Raw genomic sequence first — 11,815 nt, 5'->3', positions numbered from 1 at the left:
TATTTTCTCAGCCTCCAAAAATTCCTTTTCCCCATTTGTCTTTCTGTACTTCTCTTGCATAAAGGGAATCCAGGAAATTGTACTTTTAATGAAAGGGGTTTTATCTCCAGTGCCCAAGGTATAACCACATATAGCATTTTCATCCTAGGACAAAGCAGTAATCCAGGCTGAGGGAAAGTAGCCTTCCTATTAACTTGCCTCCAATAAGGTCAGGTTGACTTTGAAAAGGTACAAACATTGTTCTGCAAATCTTGTAGACAGAAGCTTTCTCTTTAGGAAAGCTTTTCTCTTTAGGAAAACATGGTCTGATAGTATAAACTCTGAGGTAGGAACCAGCAGGGGTGGTTGAAAAAGAGATTATTTGTCCAGTCAATCAGGAGCAAATGCTGGAATGTTCCTGCTGGACCACCACTAAAGGCCCAGGGTTCTTGGTTCAATTAAAAACTTGCTGAAGAATGACTGGGGCATCCTGACCACTGTACAAAGGACTTCGCCCTAGACATTATGGACAGGAGGACCTGCCAGGAAGGATTGTCCATTGGCACAGTCGGAAGGTGAGGAAACATTCCCCTTACTAGTCCACACATATCTTCCCACTCATGACCACCATTCTTGGACGTTTTCAGCATCTTTCAGTAAAGAATATTTTAACACCATAAATATGGTAAGACCAATTTCAGAATGAAATTCTGAATAATGGAAAACATTTAAAGAAAATTTTAGAGGTTGATATATAAATGTCTTTAAAAAAGAGTATATTAAAGCATTCAGACAGATAAAAATAAATAACAGCACAACATGTGTTTGACTTTACTTGAGTGCATTGTTTTCTCCATACGAGCTAGTCAGTTTGTACATCTATATTTGGTGCAGTGTGAAATGAAGTGACAATATCCTACTTCTTCCTGGCTTTCATTTAAATCAGTTTATTGTTGAAAATCTGTTCTCACATGCATATGTGGACAGAAATAGAAATGACTTTCTTAAGGCTATTTCACTGGATCTAAAATACACTTGACAAAGATAAAGAAGGGACTTCATGGCTTTGGGCATTTCTCTTACCTATTCTCATTCTCAGTGAAAAAGAAACTACTCTTTTTAATTTTTTTGTACGAGGGATTGAACTCAGGGGCACTTGACCAATGAGCCACATCTCCAGGCCCTATGTTGCATTTCATTTAGAGACAGGGTCTCACTGAGTTGCTAAACACCTTGTCATTGCTGAGGCTGGCTTTGAACTTGTGATCCTCCTGCCTCAGCCTCCCGAGCCGCTGGGATTATAGGCTTGTGCCACTATGTACAGCCAGAAACTACTCTCATTGGTGATTTTCTCCATTGGTAAGGAAAAGAGCCAGGGGCACAAGGCATCACCCTTTCCCAAGAGCCACTCCCACCCTGGAATGATCTGTGGGAAGGTTATGGCTAAGCACCTGAATCCATATGAGAGAGAACTGGTCCAGAGAATACTCATCCTGAACAGCTATCACTTCTGTTTGGGAGTCAAACTTTTTTCATGATATTTAAAAATATGATGGTATTTTTCTAGCCAGTGGTTTTTCATGCATACCAGACCACAGATTTAGAATCATGTGGAGATTTAGAAGCATGTAGTTACTGAGTCCCACTTTACACCTATGGAATCAATTTCTGGGGTCCTGTGTAGGTCTTTGCTAGGTACTCTTCTGACAGAGGATTAATATCTAGAATATATAAAGAACTCAAAACACTTTACACCAAAAACCTAAATAACCCAATTAATAAGTGGGCAAATGAATTAAATAGACACTTCTCAAAAGAAGAAATACAAATGGCTAACAAATACATGAAAAAATGTTCAACATTATTAGCATTATGGAAACACAAATCAAAACTACAATGGGATTTCATCTCACTTCTATCAGAATGAGAGTCATTGAGAATATAAATAGTGATAAATGCTGAAGAAAATGTGGAGAAAAAGGAACAATTTTACACTCTTAGTGGGATTGTAAATAATACAACCACAACAGAAATCAGTGTAGAGCTTCCTCAAAAAACTAGGCATGGAACCATCATATGACCCAGCTATTTCACTCCTCAGTATTTATTCTAAAGAATTAAGTCATCGTACTACAGTGATACATGCATACCCATGTTTACAGCAGCATAATTCACAATAGCCAAACTAAGGAATCAGCCTAGGTATCTATCAACAGATGAATGGATAAAGAAAATGTGGTATTTATATATACACACAATGGAGTTGTATTCAGACATAATGAAATTATGCCATTTGCAGGAAAATGGATGAAACTACAGATCATTCTGCTAAGTGTAATAAATCAAACTCAGAAACTCAAGGGCCGTGTGTTTTCTCTCATATGAGGAAGCTAAAGAGGAGAAAAGAAAAAAAAGTGGGGGGAAACTCATGAAAATCAAAGGGAGATTAATAGAGAAAAGGGATCAAGGATGGGAGTTGTGTGTGTGTGTGTGTGGGGGGGGTGCTGGGAAGTGATATTGGCCAAATTATATTTTTATATTGTGTGCATGTACAAATATGTAACAACAGATCCCATCGTTATTACAACTACAAAACACATGCGCACACACACACGCGAGCCATGAGTATCAGGGGTTCTCTGCTTCTGCTCTGGCTGCACATCGCAGTGGACTGGAGAGCAGAGCTTGCGCCCTACCCAGGACTGCTTACAGGGTAAGTCTCCCAGGTAAGTCTATGGTGTACTAGGTTAGAGAATTTTAGGGTAAAAATGCCTGTGTCCACATAATTTCGTATACCACTCCAGGAGCCCAATATGAGAGGATGGCACTTGGGAGCCATTGTCATCAACTCCTTAGCGGGAGTGTCAGGGGTTGCCTGAGGAGGCAGGGTTAGCACTGCAATTGTACCTAATGCTTCCTAAGCATTGTGAGTCGCCCGTCCTGTACGAGGGGTGGACATGAACATGTACATCTTCCAAGGACTCAAGGAGGGCAGCATTATTCTTATCTTCACTTTTCAGGACAGGGAAAGGAGGTTAAATCTGCTGTGTGGATTCGTGGAGCTGAGTAGTGTAGGCTCAGTACCTGCCTCTTAGCCACTGCTGGGCAGGATGAAGAAGAATCTGGCTGGGAAAGGGTTTTTGGGGAGGGGGCGGTTGTTAAAGTGGGCAGTTACGATGGCAGATAAGGCAAGTCCAGGGAGAGCCTTGCTAAATGCAGAAGTTGAAGGAAAAATGTTGTTGGGAAGGAGAGTTGGTGCCTGAAGTTTATTTGAGCAAAGACAAACTTCCCTGCCCTAGCTCAATACCCTCAGAGGAGAGGACAGAATCTGTCTTCTAGTATGACTTGGAAAGTAGCCTTTGGGGGTGAGCTCTTCTTATTATGATATGACTACTCCGTCCCCCCCACTCCTGATATCATTTGAATGAATGGAAGGTATAGTATTGGATTTGCAGTTTCCTTTCCTAAGGGCTAGAGCTCAGGAGAGCATCACTGGGCCTGGCTCTAAACTTCCAGTCTCTGAACTGAAGGAGGTGCGGCCTCTTTCCTTTATGTTGCTTAGACCGTACCAAGAGAATGAGCCATGCTTTGAAAAGTAGAAGACAGAAGGAGGAAAATGCTTTCAGAGGATGGGGTTACAATGATGCGGACCCTCGAAACTGGTGTGAGGAACCAGCACGGTCTCAAGATGATCTTGAAAGACAATTTTATCTGGCTTCTGCTGGGTTGTTCTGTAAAAGAGCAACTTGACTTGCTGGTTGCGATCCCAAGGGCTAAACTGTGGTAGATGCAGGCAGGAGGACCAAACCTACAAGGACAAACTAGCTCCAAGGGTCTTGCAAAGTGTGTTCTTTATTGCTGGAAGGAACTGACTTAGCTGACATATGGAGGGTATCCCCCTCAAGGTCTTGTAACTGACATTCCATGGTGCTGAGATGCTTCCTCAACCACGCTCAGATTTTGAACAAGAGTTTATTGGTCTGTGCTAACCATGTGTGATACAGTAGTGGACCCACAGACTTGGGAAGCAGAGAAGACACACACAATCCGCACCACTCCTACACTGCCCCCAAGACCCAGGTCAGATTATTTAGCACTGCGTTTCTTATTTATATTAGAGTTACTCTCTCATTTTCTGTTTCTCTTTCTTTACTTCTAATGACTCCTTTTCTTTACATTGAATTATCTCTTATTTTTTTTATCTTTTACTCCCTATTTTTCCTCTATCTACTTCCTGTCACTCATTAATATACTATAGGAATTAATATACTTCCTGAATAATATCTGAGCATTAGTGTGTGTATATACCTATATATGTATACACCTAAGTATCTGTTCATTGTTTCTGTATTCCTGGTTACAAAAATAAAAATCAAATTAATGTAGCCTGCAAGTATTTCAATATCACATATAAGTTTCATCAAGCCCATGATATATTTCAGTGAGAAAAAAAAATTCTTGTTCTCCCCTAAACCAGTTCTCAAAAGGGGAACTTCCTCCTTCTACCTTGGACATGGAAAGTACAGAGCAGTTTCTACCTATAAAATACTTCATGCATTGTATAGTTTGCTACTGGATGATGAATAGCTTTCTTGTTCTTCCCAGAGCTAACAGGTGCCAGACCTTTCTAGAACAACAGCTTCAGCAGCACAGCCAAGCCTGACCGTTCACTTCACTTCATTGTTTGAAAAGCGGTGGTTTCCACTGTGAAGAAACAGTTTGAATTTTTATTCTTTTCAGGTATGGAGGTTAAAATCACAGGTGAATTCTGAGAACAAGCATTTCAAATAGTTTGGCTTCAACCTGAGAGTGCGGGGCATGTCACCACATATTGAAGAAAGTTTAACTGGGAAAGTACTAAAAAAGAGTTCGCTGGAGCCATCCGCTGTGTGTTATTTCTCTCCTGCTTCAGGAGATAAATAAACCAGGATGGATGAGGAAGCAGGGGCTACATGGGCACACAGTTCTATTCCCTGGCCCCTGTAAGCTGCAGATAGATCTTAACAGTATTTCTGTTTGGGCAGTGGCATAGTCCAGAAGTGTTAATGGGATGTTGGCTCTGCTCTCCAGAGGAGCCTGCGCAAAGATAACTTTTCATCTCCCAAAAGAGATCAGACCCCAGTTAGGGTAAGATTTCCCCTGGCTCATACCCAGCTAGATAAAATCGTAAATTCTTTTCTTATCATCCCTGTTACGTTGCACATTTTTTGCTCATTCTCCCTGGAAAAGACACGAGCAGTTGTCTGACTGCCAAACTGATCTATCGATTGTTCAGGGATAGAACTGACATTTCATGATTTGTGCCAGGGGCTTTACGCTATTTCCCATGGTAATTCTTCCAGGTATGAGTTATTATTTTTTCACATGGAATATTGTGACTCTGTGCTCTGAGAAAGTCAATATACTTTCCACATTCTTGACATCCCTGAACTTTCCATTTTGGCTAAGAAGTTAGACCAAATCTAGGTTTGAAGAGTCTTCTCCAGTCTTCTGCATGGCTCACAGGGGGCTTGGGTGGAAAGGTCACAGGGGCTATCTGAGCTGTAAGGATCCCTGGGAAATGTAGCTTCCAATTCACAGTAAGGCCAGGAATAAGGGTTTGGAGTAGAGTTGATACAGCCAGTGTTCACTTTTTGCCACAGACTAGACCTTTGGCAAGGAGACACCCGTGCTTGCCCTTCTTCCTGCACTTAAAATTTCAAACCACAGTAACAGAAACAACAACAAAATGCTCTCATGGTAATAATAGAACCACCCTTCACACAAATGAAAATACTTTCAACTTCTCCCCCAGTACAGAGACCCCCAAATGTGACCAGGTGCAGCATTTATCTCTGGGTTTGGGGAGGAAGGACCATCTTCCTCCTTTACTTTAATCACAGTCCTGTTACACTTTGATCTGTAGACAAAATTATAAAGTTAACAGCCACCAATAAGCTCTATGTAAAATAGTAGGGAAAAGGGGAAGAGAAAACTATGACCCAGCAAGGAGAGAAGAGATATGTTAGCTGTAACAATGAACAATGTTCATTTCTGCAACTGATCATAAGGTTTACTTGATATTTATTCTTTACATCTTCCTCATTTGAATTCCAATTTATGTTCCCCTGGCCTGCTGCTGGTCCTGAAGCAGTTAGGGTATCTATTCTTTACTAGTGAAGGGTAGGAACCTTGAGGAGGCCCTTGTTATGTTGGTAACCATCATATTCCATTGGCCTTTTTACCCCTTGACATGATACCATAATGGACCACACAATAGGATTTCTGGAATATTCTCCCTTTGATTGCATAATTTAACAAGAATTTCTTTTCTCCTTGATAATCAATCTCATCTCCCCAGTTAACGCAGTGACCCCTCTTTTTTGCCTGTTTATCTAGGAACATGAAGAACCTGAAATGGCCAAAGGACGTTCTTAGCTATGGGAACTTGGTTGTATTTAATGGTGAAGTAATTCTGTCCCTGGCAAACAGACTTTGGAGCCAGAGGAACCACATTTGAAAAGATGATGATCACACTTTTGTGAGTTGTTAAGTGGAATGTTAAGAGATGCCCAAACATTTTCATCCTTTGGATCCCAGAACAATGTGTTCAGACTTGGGGGAAGATCAGTACCCAAGATGGTTCTTGGTTCACAGCAAACCACCCGTCAAAATAGCATGCCTTAATCTGACGGACCACCTGGGCCTGGAGCTGAGTGCTCTCTCAGCCAGTGGCTTTCAGGTTATGAGGTGCATGGTAAGGGCAGGAACCCCATGGCTGCCTTTGTTCTTTTGCCTGGACGAGTTTCTGGTCGAGAAGCAACATTGTTTGGATACATGCTGATGGCTAAAGCAGATCCTGTTTCAGGGAGAGAAGGAAATTCTTATTAGGCCTAAGTCTTCCACTGGGGGCAACCTCCATCTACCCTCTCCATAGTGGAGCACTTCCTTCTGATGGGTGTCAGTCTGGTCCTCCAGACTATGGGGCGAGAATGGGATTCCTGGTTGGTTGCGACTGAAGGCAGTTTGGAATTCAGCAGTGAAGTAGCGAATCAGCCCACTGGCAAAAGAGAGGCCAGCCGTGCTGAGAGGAACTCCTCTTTGAACCATGTCTTAGCTTTATTTGTGCCTCTAAAGCAATTTTATTCAAGAACCCATTAAGGAAAATGTAGGATTGTGGGGAAGAGGCTGACTGAGAGTTCCAGCTTTGGTTTCTTCTTCTACTGATCATGGATGATCTCCGCTCTAGTGGAGGTTTTTAATGAACATTCATATGGGACATAAACATTTACTTCCTGTCACTGAACTTCCATTTTTGCCTTCTGAGTCCTTGAACTTCTGTCTCAACTGTAGCAGCTGGCCATATGCCAGACCATCTCCCCCACTCTAAGCAAAGTGGACTTTGAGATGGGCTATTCCAGGTTCAGTTCCATTCTCCCCTACTCTTCAAGGCCACATCTGACTGAGGCTATAATTTTGCAGCAGTCCAATTTCTACTTGTGAAGACATGTTTAAATTATATATATATTTTTTCTACTTTAATCAATTGGTGGGGGTGCCCAATGGGGCTATAGGTGTGAACAGTGGAAAAGATGTCTATGTATCAAGGCAGGTACATGGGAGTCTACTGACTGGTGCTCCAGGAAATTCTCTAACCAGACTCCTAAAATACTTTTCCACTTAGCTTTCTGTTGGTTCTACCTGACTTATGGCTCAATAAGCAGATAACACCCAGTTCATGATAGGCATCTCTGTTTTCAAGGTCTTTCTGGTATTTAGTCTCTCCCAGGGCCCTATGGCAAGTTAAGAGCTATATTAAAAATAAGTGTTACTTAAAGAAGATTGGATACTTTGCTTGAAATCCAGGAATCTGAGCTGTGATTATTCTCTCAAGACTTGCCAGAAGCTCTGCATGGGATTCTGAGCAGCCAGAGACCCTTTGACTCATAAGAGCTGAGTGGCAGAGTTTTGCATTGCAGCCCAGAACAGCTGAAAATCTTCCTTATACTCAGCCCAGCTTAAATTAGTTGCCTTAGATACTTATTCAGCAAATGAGTTGAGGCTGTCCCAGCTCAAAGGGACCTCACATTTTCACCAAGTCCTTTGCTTCTTAAGGGAATGGGGGCAGATGCAACATCTTAATTTTCTCTTCATAGGATACATGCCAACCACCCCAAGAACATTTTTCTCTTAGGAACATCTGTGAAATAGCAGGTTGTTGCATTTAGTGAAGTTAATCTTGGAACCACTGGCACCCAAGGGTCATACTAGGACATTCTTCTACTTCTTGTTCAAGCTGTCTTAACAGCATGATGTTGCCACCTAAAGAATAAGGGTGGTTTCCTGTGGACAGAGAGGACCCAAGTTCTGGCTTGCTATAGATGCTCTGCATCTCATCCTGCAATGGTCACTGACACGAGCATGTCAGATGGCCCCTCCCAGACTCCCATCTTTGAGACGTGGCTGCCTCTGATCAGCACTCTTACCAGTTAATGATTGGAAAGAGCTCAGTGGTGGTTTGAGCTAAAGTGATAAAAACAGGGAATTGGAAGTTTCCCAAATCTTTGAAGGGCTAGTAGAACAGAGTCTGAGCCACAGAGCTAGTCAACCAAGTTTGTGGTCAGTTCTGCTGTGACAAGGAAGTTGGGGGCCAAGATGCCAGCACAGAGCTGACGGCTAGGGGGACCACAATATTGCTGGCACTTTGATGGCCTGCATTCTGCTTCTCACATGAGAGACTAGAGGCAGAGAACTCGGTAAAATTGCTGCAGAAAACAAACAAAATAAACCACACTGCTTTCATGACTGAGCGACCAAGCTCATCAGATGCAGCCCAAAACGTGCTTGACCATATTGCTTCTGCTTCCAAATGGCACCAGTGTCACCTGGGTGTCACTTGTCTGATGGCCACACATGGAACTTGAGCTGTGAGGATGTCTGCAGCCTCCTGCAGGTGCAAAATCCCAGCAGGGGAGGAAACAGCTGACTGTTTTCCTGCCAGATTGGTCAAAGGGGCTCTGTAAGCATTTTGGAAATAAAAGGGCCTGCCAGCTGGTGAATAGGAGGAGAGGGGAAAGGAAATCCAGAAGCAGTTGAAGAGAAGCTGACTTGGGAAAAGGGGCTGCTGCATAGGAGGAGTTGGAGACCTAAATGTGGAACTCAAAGGGGTGGGGGGGTAGGGAAAGAGAGAGAGACAGAGAGAGGGAGAGGGAGAGGGAAGGGTGGGGGAAGGAGAGGGAGGAGAGGGGGGAAGAGAGAGAAAGAGAGATCAGAAAAGCGGGAAAAAGCCAAAAAATCTTCAGGAAGGAAGGAAATCAGAGAAAGAGGGAGGAGGGGGAAAGAGCTTTTGGTAGAGTTGCCAAGATACACTCAGCCGCATCTTCCCATAATTTACAATATTACTATTTTGAGATACTGAGCAGTTAATTGGGATTTAATTCCTGGGAAAAGAATGACAGTTGCAGCAAAAAGGTCCTAAAAATCTTATATTTTTGTAAGTTTTTAAAATATATTCACATGGAAAACAAAAGGCAATCAGGGCAAGATGATTTTTCCCTGTTAGTTTTAAAACTTTGCTTTTTGGCAATCACACATTCAATTCGGTTGATACACATGGTCAAAATCCTGGTTGAGAGCTGTCCAAACCCTTACCATTTTGTTATGTGCTCTGGTGAGATCTGTGAGGAGCTGGCACACACACACCTAGAGTAGTGTTAGAAGAAGCTCTTCATTCATGGCAAAAAGGTAACATTCTGGAAAGATGGAAGAAAGTAGAATTTCAATTTTCTAAAAATAAAATATCTTTGGAGTAGAAGACGAGCAAAAATAGTCAGCCAGATAAAATAACTGTATAAAAGAAGAACCTATAAACAGAGGAAGCTTAAGCTTTTCAATCCTTTTAGAGTCTTAGCTTCTTATCAGTAAAATGGGGACAATGGATCTTACTTCATAGAGATTTATGAAGATTAAATCAGATAATCATTGTGCAGAACACAACCCAGTGCCAGGAACAAATCCGGTACTCAAAAAAGGTTAAGTATTATTATTACCATTATTAACATATTTGTGTGTCATTAGCAGGGCTATTCTGAACATAAGTTTTAACTTTTTTTTTTTTTTTTTTTTTTTTTTATAGCTAGGTCAGCCACAATTCTTACAATTTGATTTTTTTATTCAGAAACTTGACTTTTTTTTCCTACATCAAATATATTAAGTTATGGCTAAGAATACAGAGGTAAAATAGAATGAAAGTTAAATGCAATAGGAAATGACAAATAAATCTAGTTCATCATTCAAAAATTTTAATATATTTTATTTTTAATTGACACATAGTAATTGTACTTATATTTACGGGTACCATGTGAAATTTCAATAAATGAATACAATGTAGTTCACCAAAGCTGAGTATTCTTCCAAAGCAAAGAGTGAGATGCTTTCAGATAATAATAATTTTAACAAATAAATACAACATTATACAAAAACATGAACTAAATTCTTTATTCTGTGTTATATTCTGGAGTTGCCTTTGAAGATAGGTTCCAGAAAGCTCAAAGGAAGCAGTTTACTTGGCTCAGAACTGTATACTCTCTCGCTGTCACACACGCTATGGTCTTCCAAAAGAAAATATTATTCTTCATATATAATCTGTGTACACTGCTGCCCCCTACTGTCGGTGAGCAGGTTAGCAAATGGGTAACTACCCACAGCAAAAATCTCTCCAAGTGATATTTTATTTAGAATAGATGGTTAGATATATTATATATGTCAATATGTATTCCAGACTTAAATTCAGTTGTAGAGGTGGATAATTTCATTAGGATAATGTTTAAAGAAACAAGTATTCTAAATGCCTAGAAATTGGGTATACTGTGTACCATATTTACATCATTTACTCTGTAAGATAGTGTCACAAGGCAGAGAGTATTATTGTCTTCATTTTAAGTTGGGAAAACTGAGCTTCTATAACTGACTCTACCAATAAGTGGCAGAACTGACATTTGAATGTCAAACTCCTCTCACTCATTTGTGTCCTCATGAGGCCACCATGCCTTCCAAAAGAGGACACTATAATCCCAGTGACTCAGGAGGCTGAGGAGGAGGCTTGCAAGTTCAAGGCTAGCTTCAGCAACTTAGTGAGGCCATAACCAATTCAGTGAAATCCTGTCTCTAAATTTAAAAAATTAAAAAGGGCTGTGGATGTGGCTCAATGGTTGAGTGCCCCTGGGTTCCATCCCTGGTACAAGGAACAAAACAAACAAACAAACAAACAAACAAACAAACAAACAAACAAACCAGGATGTACTCTGACAACATCAGAAATCCAACTCTTGGCAATTCTAACCTAACCATGTGCTACATCATCTTTGTCTCCACTTTTTTTTTTTCACTAAAAAGGAACTTGCAAGCAAATTCAGATGCTCCTTGATGTAGAGTGGGGTTACATCCCAATAAACCCATTGTAAGTTTCCAGAAAGCCACATCCAACAAATACTGCAGCTTGGTGACAGTATGCTGTAGAGTGTTGGCTGTTTACCCTTGTTGTTGTGGGAGCTGTGACTTTCATTATGTGTTTCTTCAGTATTCTCAGCCCAGCAGCTCCAAAGTGTTGTGCTATATTGCAACACTGAGAAAAGATCAAAATTCAAAGTACAATTTTTATGGGGTATATATTGCTTTTGCAACACTGTACAGTCAAAAAATAGAAAAAAATTTAAGTCAAACCATCCATATCTTAATGTGGCTGGGGTTGGGAATTTGGTCATCTCCCAAAACTCTGCCAGGGAGGATAAGAGGACGAGTGGGGTGAAGTCTGGTCTGGTCTTGCTCAGCTTCAATATCCCACCTGTGGGAATGTCCC

The sequence above is a fragment of the Callospermophilus lateralis genome, chromosome 9, assembly GCF_048772815.1.
Source record: "Callospermophilus lateralis isolate mCalLat2 chromosome 9, mCalLat2.hap1, whole genome shotgun sequence".
NCBI lineage: Eukaryota > Metazoa > Chordata > Mammalia > Rodentia > Sciuridae > Callospermophilus > Callospermophilus lateralis.
This window is presented reverse-complemented; position numbering follows the sequence as displayed.